We start from the raw sequence: 9,508 nt of genomic DNA, 5'->3' as shown, positions 1-9,508 counted from the left end.
GGGAGTTTGTGAGTGATTTCCTAATAAGAGGCAGAGAGCAATTATGAGGAGAAGCCCTTTGCTCCCACACTCTTCCTTCTTGCCTCATGGGACACTGCCACATGAGGAAGCAACGTCTGGTGCTGCAGCAGTCATCTTGTAACCATGAGGGGAGACTCACCAATATGTGAGAATGGCCAGGCAGAAGAAGAACAGAAAGAGCTGGGGTCTTTGGTAGCATTGTTGAGCTATCTAACCAACTCCAGGAAGGTTAACCTCCAGCATAATTGTTATGAGAGGCTAATAATTTAAGCCATTTATAGTTAGGTATTCTGTTTCTTGTAGCTGAAAGCATTCCTAACTGAAAAACTGTTAATTAGAACAATTGTTCTAACTGTTAATTAGAACAAAACAAGGGAAGAGTGACTAATTCTCCAGAAGAATAGTCAGCTCTGATGTTCATGAAAGATGCATCCTGAGACTTTGATTAATCCCACTTTCATAGATCAATTATAGGCCCATAAAATGCAATCAAGCATTACTAAAAAACTGAAGGGACTTCTTATTCTAATAAGTGATTTTTGGTTGCAAATGACTGTAAAAAATCAGTTAAAAAAATCTGTTGGCCTAGTAAGTAAAAGATAGGAAATGTAGGCTTCAGATATGGCTTGACCCAGAGCTCAGTGGTGTTACTGAGTCCTGGCCCCTCAGACTCAGGTCTGCTCTGCTCAGAGTTGACTCCGTGTGCAGGCTCCAAGAGACAGCAAAATGACTGCCACCAGTTTCACGTCCACAGTCTCCACTGTTCGAGTCCAGCAGTAAAAGGAGAAGTTCCCTCAAAGGTCCCAGCAAGATTCATTGTTTCCTTCGGCTCTAGCTGAGCTGTGTGATCCCAGAGGAATGAGAAACTTTGATTTAGGCCTTCGTCACCCGCCCAGGTCATGGGCAGGATCAACTTCACCTGACAGTCCGTAGGCTGAGAGTGGGAAAGGCAGAAGTTCCGGAAGAAATGGGGACTGTTATCAGAAGGCAAACAGGAATAGGACGGCAAAAACTGGAGCTGTCCACCCTGCTCTTCAAATCCTTTAGAAACTCTGTCTTCTGCTGTTTCTTCCACAATCTCATTTTTACAAACACACACACACACTTTGTAAAACTCCACCACAAGCATTAGCAACCAGCTTCCTTTTCAGGGTCATTTTTCTAGAAGTTTTTAATATGATAAGCAGAAAATACTTAGGCCATAAACAGATAATGAATGCAGAGATCCGCTAAGACCCTCGCCAGCCTCGCAGTGTACAAATGAAAATTCACACCTTGGAAAGTTACACAGGGCACATGAGCACAGGGTGCGCAGCTTCTGGTTTTGCCCTCAAGTTGTTGGAAGGATACATTTATGAAGTGACAAAGAACGGCAGTGACGAACATTCTACAGCAAGTGACAGAAGACCTGGAAGGATGGACAGATGGCAGAGTGACCGTATGTGTGACTCCATGTGTCACAATTTAGCTGAAAACAATGAATGCCTCTTTCCCTGACAGCTGTGACAAGGCCTAGGGTGTGTCTAGTGGAGGCCACCGAAGACCCTCCCAGGAGTTTCTGAAGGCAACGGAGTTACCTATGGCTGTGTCTCCTAGAATATGGGGCTCACATGGGGTGGGGGGGAGAATGGTGGTGACATTAGAGGTGACACAAATAAGCACTTCTTCACTTTAATAGCTACTCAAGTATAAATATTAGGTTAAGAAAAACCCACGTAGCTTTGATTTTGTGGATGCTGCTGCAGAAATGGAGACTGAAGCGAGCAGCTCTCGGGGGTCCATCACGCTCAGACCTCGTCAACAGTGGGCAGCGCCCAGGCAGGAGGGGCACGTGGCGGAGGTTGGGAGGACGGACTGCAGATGGCTGGCGTTTGGGAGATAGAACTCTTCAAAGTGCTCTCACATGAAACACGTTAAGCTTGCTGTTGTATCATTTTCTATTGCTGTGTAACAAATCACCATCCATTTAGCAGCCTAAGGCAACAGCCATCTCACAGTTTCTGTAGGGCAGGGCACTGCACGCAGCTTGACTGGTCTCCCAGGGCTGCAGTCAAAGTGTCCACCAGGCTCCTTCTCTTCCTGAGCTCAGGGATCTCGCCCAAGCTCGTGGGGTCACTGGGTGAATCCAGCTCCTTGTGGTTGCAGGACTGAGGTCTCTACTTTCTTGCTGTTTGTCGGCTGGAATCCGAAAGGCTCCCTGCGGTGTGGGCGAGGCCCCTCGACATGACATGACAGCCCAGGACATGACAGCTCACTTCTTTAAGGCCAGTCTTCAAGCCAAAGAAAGTCCCCCTCCAGGCTACGAAGATGGAGCCTTAGATAGAGTAATTTAATTACAGGAGGGACTATCCCATAACCTTTGTGGTCTAATATGACCTAATCAAGAGAGCGACAGCTCATCAGATTCACTGGTCACCTCTCCTCTTCCCCAGAAGGAGGGGATTTTGCTGGGTATGTTCAGCAGGGGGCAGGAACCTGGGGGCTAGCCTGGAATTCTGCCTTGCTTTCTCCCTGTGGTGGTTAATTTTTTGTCGACTTGACTGTGTCAGGGGGTGCCCAGATACTTGGCTAAATATTATTCTGGGTGTGTCTGCGAGGGTGTTTCTGGCGAGTATAAACATCCAGATAAATCTCTAACTAGGAGCGCCCCTCTTGGTGATCACGGAGGCTGAGAAATAAAGACTTAGAAGAACCAATGGTATAACTTCCAGTCAGAGTCTGAGACCAAAGGCAGGACAAGACAGGGGTCCCAGCTTGAAGTCAGGCAGAAAGAAAGAATTCTCTCCCACTCAGCCTTGTACTCTGCTCAGGCCTTAATGGATTGGATGAGGTCCACTCACACTGGGATCTGCTGCCCCTGATCCGAGGGTTCTGGCTGAAGATGAGCTGTTTGTGCCTTGGTCCCTTTTAGCACTGCATTTGTACCTGACTGTGTTCTCATTTGTTCAGTAGAACCTGACACTGTTGACCAAAAGGTTTGGCTTCTCCGCTTATGATCACCCTCAAACACCAAGCGCTCCTTCCATGTGGATAGAGAGAGCCTCCCTCGTGGCCCACAGGGTGCTGGGACAGGCAGGCCCAAGAGATTTCTCAGGGAATCCCTTGGGATGGAGGCAGGAGACCAGTTCCTGCAGGTGTGAGGCGCAGGACACATCAGTAGCCCAGGGGGACAGAACTGCGAAGTGTGGATTCAGGCTGACTTTGTGTCCTTGTGACCCGGGCAGCTGCCCCATGCTTAGAAAAGGCTCATACTTACAGTCTCTGCTCTTGTCATCTTGAAATTCTTGCTAATTTTTGAACAAGGGACCCTGCATTTTCATTTTACACTGGGACTTGCACATCACATAGTCTGTCCTGCGTAGAATTGGATTGAGAGGCTAGCAGGATTCACGTAAACGGCCTGAGGAAAATGGGGAAAATACATGAAGGAGGCTGAGCACAGTTACAACCCAAAAGCTGAGCTCGTGTCTGTAATGGCAGAAATGCCCGGTGTGTTTCTGTGAACCTGGGAACAAGCCCTGGGGTTTTCCTGCCCAGGATTGCTGATTTGGGGCGAAGCAAAGGGAAGTCACAAGGAGCCCTTGGTTCAGTGAGGGACCAAGACCCCCAAAGAGGAGTCTAATAGAGAACAATGTGGTGAGCGCAGGGGCTGTGGGAACGTGGAGGACCCACCTCTACCCGCAGTGGGTAAGGGGGTGGGAGAGTGAAGTTGAGGAGGCTCCCTGGAGGAACTGATGCTGGAGCCCAGTCTTAAAGGGTTAGCCCAGCAAAGGGCGGGAATGTAGGGGCGTGCGTGCGTGCGTGCGTGTGTGTGCACGCACTGGGGCAGGGAAACTGTTCCAGGCAAATGTAACTCCATCAACAAGAACATGAGAAGAGAAGCATGATATCTGAGCTCTGTAAGCATCTTGTAATTGCCATCCCATAAAGTGCGGGTGGTAAGAGATGCAGCTGGAAGGAATTATTATGGGGACCCTGGTAGCCCTGTTTGACGATTGGGGTGTTACCCTGGAGGTGGTGAGGCGTTATCCACATTACACAGCAAAGGAGACAGACCCCCCAGAAGTGAGCTAACCTCCCGAGTTTGCATAGTTAATTAGCAGCAGAACTGCAGGCAAAACCAGGTCTGGCCCATCCCCGACTAGGACTGTCAGATTTAGCAAATAAAAATGGAGTCTGCCCAGTTAAATGTGAATTTTAGACACACAAGAAATAATCTGTTAAAGTATAAGTCTGTCCCGTGCATTATTTTGTATGAACTTTTACTTAAAACTCTCTGTTGTTTACATGAAATTCAAATTTAAGTAACAATCTAAATCTGGCAACCCTTTCCCCGAACCCCTGTTCTTTCTCTTCTTCTGTGATGGTCCTCCATCCAAGGAAAGTTCCGTGAAGAACATGGGAGATGGCATAAAACCTGAGATGAGGAGAAAGAAATGCTCAGAATATGCAAAGTTGTGATTTAAATAGATATTTAAAAACAAAAGTCTTTCCCGGTTGCCTATGTCAGTGAGCTAGCGTTTAAAGTAACCAGTTCTGTGCTCCATCACCCCAGTACCCTGAATGCTAGACGGGAGATTCTCTGATTTCATGTCCCTATTGTGAGACAGGGAAGCCTGTTCTTTGACACTGGGTTTATTTTGTCTTTTCCATCCATTATATTTCAGGAGCTTAAAAATCTTTAATGACAACCTCAGGGGCAAGCAGGATGTCACTTACAGTTTTCAGCATTTTCTATTGTGTAAAAGAAAAAGAGGAATTCCGAATATGGAAGCCCATATTTTCCAGGGCTCCAGCCACTTTAAATACTCTTCAAAGGAAGTGCCAAGAAGACTGAGAATGAAGAAAAGCGTTTTTTTTTTTTTTAAATTTCTCCCTTATTATGTTCTTGCCTTCTTAAGATCTTAACATGCCTGTGTCAGAGGAAAGTAGCTTTTTACTATCATCTTGAAACAGAATCATGAGGCATTTACTCTGAAAAATGTAGACTATTTCTTCTGCTCTAAGTAGAAATAGCACGTTATGGTTAGCATATGTGTCTCTCCCTTTCATGTGCTCCTTTTGATTACGTGTTCTGTCTCTCTAGGTCTTTGTAGTTGAAAAGGTGAGGCTTTCCCTTATAAACACTGCGGCCCCGCAGAAATGTCTTGGCCAGCGTTGCCCTGAGAAGCGTGGCTGCCGGCGCTGCCTGGTTGATAACTGTCAGTGATGCGTGTTTCAGACGGGTGTCTCAGAAGCTCCCCTCTCTAGGCTGTGTTCCATCCACCCTCCTGGCTGCATCATGGTGTTCCTTTTCCCCTTGTTTGGAATTGTTTTTGACTGGGCAGGAAAGCCACCACTCTTTGATTCCTGTCTCCTGCCAGGTCGACTTGAGTGACACTCACTACTCGCCATCCTCCTTTGCCCACCTGTGAAGCGGGGGTAGCACCCTCCACCTCTCAGGCTGATTGGAAGCACTAAACTCCACGTGCAGGTACAGCTTGCATGAGTTTCCCAGGGCAACGAATTGCTACCAGCTTGGTGCCTTCAAACAACAGAAATGTATTCTGTCCCAGTTCTGGAAGCCATAAGCCTGAAATCAAGGTGTCACCAGGGTCCTGCTTCCTCAGAAGTTTCTAGAGGAGGATCCTCCTCTGCCTCTTTTAGCTTCTGATGGCTCTGGGTGTTCCGTGGCTCGTGACACATTCACTCCAATCTCTGCTTCTGTCTTCATGTGGCCACCTCCTCTCTGTCTCTGGCTGTCCTTTCTCTCTCTTTTTCAAGATACTCTCCATTAAAAAAATTTTTTTTTGAGGAATCTCCATACTGTTTTCCAGAGTGGCTGTACCAAACTGCAGTCCCACCAGCAGTGTAGGAGGGTTCCCTTTTCTCCACAGCCTCTCCAGCATTTGTCATTTGTGGACTTTTGAATGATGGCCATTCTGACTGGTGTGAGGTGATACCTCATTGTAGTTTTGATTTGCATTTCTCTGATAATTAGTGATATTGAGCATTTTTTCATGTGCCTATTGATCATTTGTATGTCTTCCTTGGAGAATTGCTTGTTTAGGTCTTTTGCCCATTTTTGGATTGTGTTGTTTGGTTGTTTCTTATTAAGTTGTATGAGCTGCTTATATATTCTGGAGATTAAGACTAGGAATAGACTTACCGTATGACCTAGGAATCCCGCTCCTGGGCTTATATCCAGAAGGAACCCTACTTCAGGATGACACCTGCACCCCAATGTTCATAGCAGCACTATTTACAATAGCCAAGACATGGAGACAGCCTAAATGTCCATCAACGGATGACTAGATAAAGAAGATGTGGTATTGAATACTGCTCAGTCATAAAAACTGAAAACATAACGCCATTTGCAGCAACATGGATGCTCCTGGAGAATGTCATTCTAAGTGAAATAAGCCAGAAAGAAAGAAAAATACCATATGAGATCGTTCATATGTGGAATCTAAACAAAAACAAAAACAAACAAAGCATAAAAACAGAAACAGACTTATAGACATAGAATACAAACTTGTGGTTGCCAAGGGGGCGGAGGGTGGGAAGGGATAGACGGGATTTCAAAATTGTAGAATAGATAAACAAGATTATACTGTATAGCACAGGGAAATATACACAAGATCTTATGGTAGCTCACAGAGAAAAAAATGTGACAATGAATATATATATATTCATGTATAACTGAAAAATTGTGCTCTACACTGGAATTTGACACAACATTGTAAAATGATTATAAATCAATAAAAAATGTTTAAAAAAAGCAAGTTAACAGAAAAAAATTTTTTAAGTTTTTATTACAACTTTATAAGTTACTTTCTATTTACACTTATTACAAAATATTGGCTATATTCCCCATGTTGTACAATACATCCTTAAGCCTGTCTTACACCCATTAGTTTGTACCTCCCACTCTGCCATCCCTGTATTGCCAGCTCCCCCTCAACTGGTAACCACTAGTTTGTTCTCTCTGTCTGTGGGTCTGCTTCTTTGTTGTTACACTGATGAGATTGTTGTACTCTTTAGATTCCACATATAAGTGATATCACACAGTATTTGTCTTTCTCTATCTGACTTATTCCAGTTAGCATAATGCCCTTCAGGTCCATCCATGTTGCTGCAAATGGTAAAAATTTCATTGTTTTAATGGCTGGGTAGTATTCCATTGTGTGTGTGTATGTATATGTATATATACACACACACCACATCTTTATCTATTCATCTGGTGATGGACACTTAGGTTGCTTCCATATCTTGGCTATTGTCACTATGAACATTGGGGTGCATGCATCTCTTCAAATTAGTGGTTTTTTTTTTTTTTTATTTCACATATATACCCAGGAGTGGAATTGGTGGGTCATATAGTAGTTTTATTTTTAGTTTTTAAAGAAACTTTTCTTTTATAAGGATACCTTCATTGGGTTGTAATATACTCGAATCCAATAAGATCTTATCTCTAGCCTTACATGTTTTCATCTTCCAAGACCCTATTGTCAAATAAGTTCCCATTCTGAGGATCCTGGTGGCCGTGCATTTTTGAAGGATGCCACTCAGCTGACTACACAGCTTATAGTGCGGTGAGAGGCTTTTCAGAGAATGGAACTTCCCTGTTCCCCCTCTGCCATCCGGCATGTGTTAACTTAGCCAGCATTTTATGTAACTTTCTCAGTCCCTTCTAAAGACTAGGCTATTTACACAGGGCCTCAGAAAATGTCTTCTAGAGCCACTGGCGAGGTAGTTCCTGCCAGCTGATCTGGGCCAGATGCTGGGAGCCAGGGGCTAGGTGACAGCAGTCCCAGCCCTTCAGGAGCCCACGGTCTAGCAGAGAAGAGTGACAGGTAAACAAGGAATTACAATACTCCTATTTATTAAACTGGTGCTCACCCAGGACTCCATCCAGAACAATGCTTCCAGAGCTGTTGGCTTTATCTGTGGTTCAAGGAGCCAGACCTTCCCTGCCCTCCCTGCTGGCTCCTCGGGCCTCACCCTCCTGCCCCCGCGGCTGGGCTTGGCAGGTAACTTACAGGTTAAACTCAGTCATCACACTCATCCACATCCTTGTCTCCTCTCTGCTTTGGCCTTTATCTTTACTGGAAGCGTCTCAGCTGGCGTACTGCTATTTCACTTTTTCCCTTGGTGATGATTTCTACACCCCCTTTCAGAAGACAAAACAAATTGTTTGTTTAACCCCCCCAGGAGTAAATGGGCCAGGGGTGGCGTGGGAAGGGAAGCATACTTATTATTCTTGTGGGCAAGCCTTCCTGGGTATTTCCAAAGAGATTCTTTATTGACTCACCTTATTTCATTTCCCCCATTGTATTAAAAAAAAAATCACCTCTTTAATTCTTCCTTATCCATTCTCCTTTCTACTCTTTTCTTCCCCCAACCTCATGCTCTCCCATTTTAAAATATGGCCAATGTGCACTTTCTTACTGCTTATTTTTGTACGTTTTAGAGATCAGTACATGGGGCACAGTAGTCACTCAAGATGTCATGTGATGACTGACAAACGGCTTGTTACGTTGAATGGGGTCCAGGGCTATGTTAGAAGTTTAGATCTGTTTGGCAAAGCCCGGAAGAACCAATCTTTTGGGCAAATCCCCAAAATAATGCTTCCCAAGACCAATGAAGACATTGGAGTCACATGGGTAGAAGGCACTTGTTAGAAATAGGAATGTTCAGTCCACCCTGGAGAGTCTGATTCCTTACGTCCAGGGGGAGGCTCAGCAATGGGTGCTTTAGAAGCTCCCCAGGTACCTGGCACATAGCCAGGCTTGAAATTCTGACGCCCAGGGTGCACCCCAGGCCCATCAAATCAGACTATCTGGCATGAGACCTGAGCATCACTGTGTTTGGTTTTCAAACTTCCCAGGTGATTTCAACGTTGAGCCAAGGCTGAGAACCCAGGTTCACGCTCAGACTTGAGCTGAAGGGCAGGTTAAAAACACGGTGGGCGGCATCCTCCAGCTCCAACGTGGCAGGTCAAGGTGGGGTTGAGAACTGACATTTCTAACACATTTCCAGGTGCTGCTGCTGCTTGTCTGAGACCACACTCTGGGGATCACGGCCCTACAGCGAAGTCGTTTACCCCCAGGTCACTTGGTATTCTCCCTTCACCTTCGCTCGTCATCCCCTCCCTTCACTTCAGACCGTCCTCATCAACTCAGGGACCCTGGCATTTTTTCTGAGCCCACGCGAGGGTTTGTCTGCTGGCCCTCATGCTGACATCACAATCAAGGGGAGGTGCAGAGCGGATCTGCAGAGGGAGAGGTGCCTGCTTTTATAGGGCGCCTTGATTTTTTCTTTCTCTGGCCATTGCTCTGGGTCCAGGTACAGTGCATTCTTCCCCTCCATCTGCTCCCCATCCCCAGAGGGGGCTGGGCTGTGTCCCCAAGGCCCCATGAGGACACCTCTTAGCTCAGCACAGAGACTGAGTCCAGACGGGGTGCCCAGGAGCACCTGAGTCTGTGGCAGGTGTGGGCAGCTGACC

The 9,508-nt window shown here is 46.0% G+C and overlaps 1 long non-coding RNA gene across 1 annotated transcript; it reads right to left on the bottom strand.

Moving 5' to 3' along the window:
* Window positions 1–4,298: 4,298 nt before the first annotated feature.
* Window positions 4,299–8,215, bottom strand: LOC140699865 (uncharacterized). The gene is made up of 3 exons (XR_012078122.1): window positions 8,043–8,215; window positions 6,170–6,311; window positions 4,299–4,438 (listed from the first exon to the last, which is right to left on the bottom strand). It is a non-coding gene; the product is annotated as an uncharacterized lncRNA (long non-coding RNA).
* Between the last annotated feature and the right edge of the window lie 1,293 nt (window positions 8,216–9,508).

Source organism: Vicugna pacos, chromosome 11 (assembly GCF_048564905.1).
Source record: "Vicugna pacos chromosome 11, VicPac4, whole genome shotgun sequence".
Lineage (NCBI taxonomy): Eukaryota > Metazoa > Chordata > Mammalia > Artiodactyla > Camelidae > Vicugna > Vicugna pacos.
The sequence above is the reverse complement of the archived record's forward strand: the minus strand, read 5'-3'. Positions and strand labels throughout refer to the sequence as shown.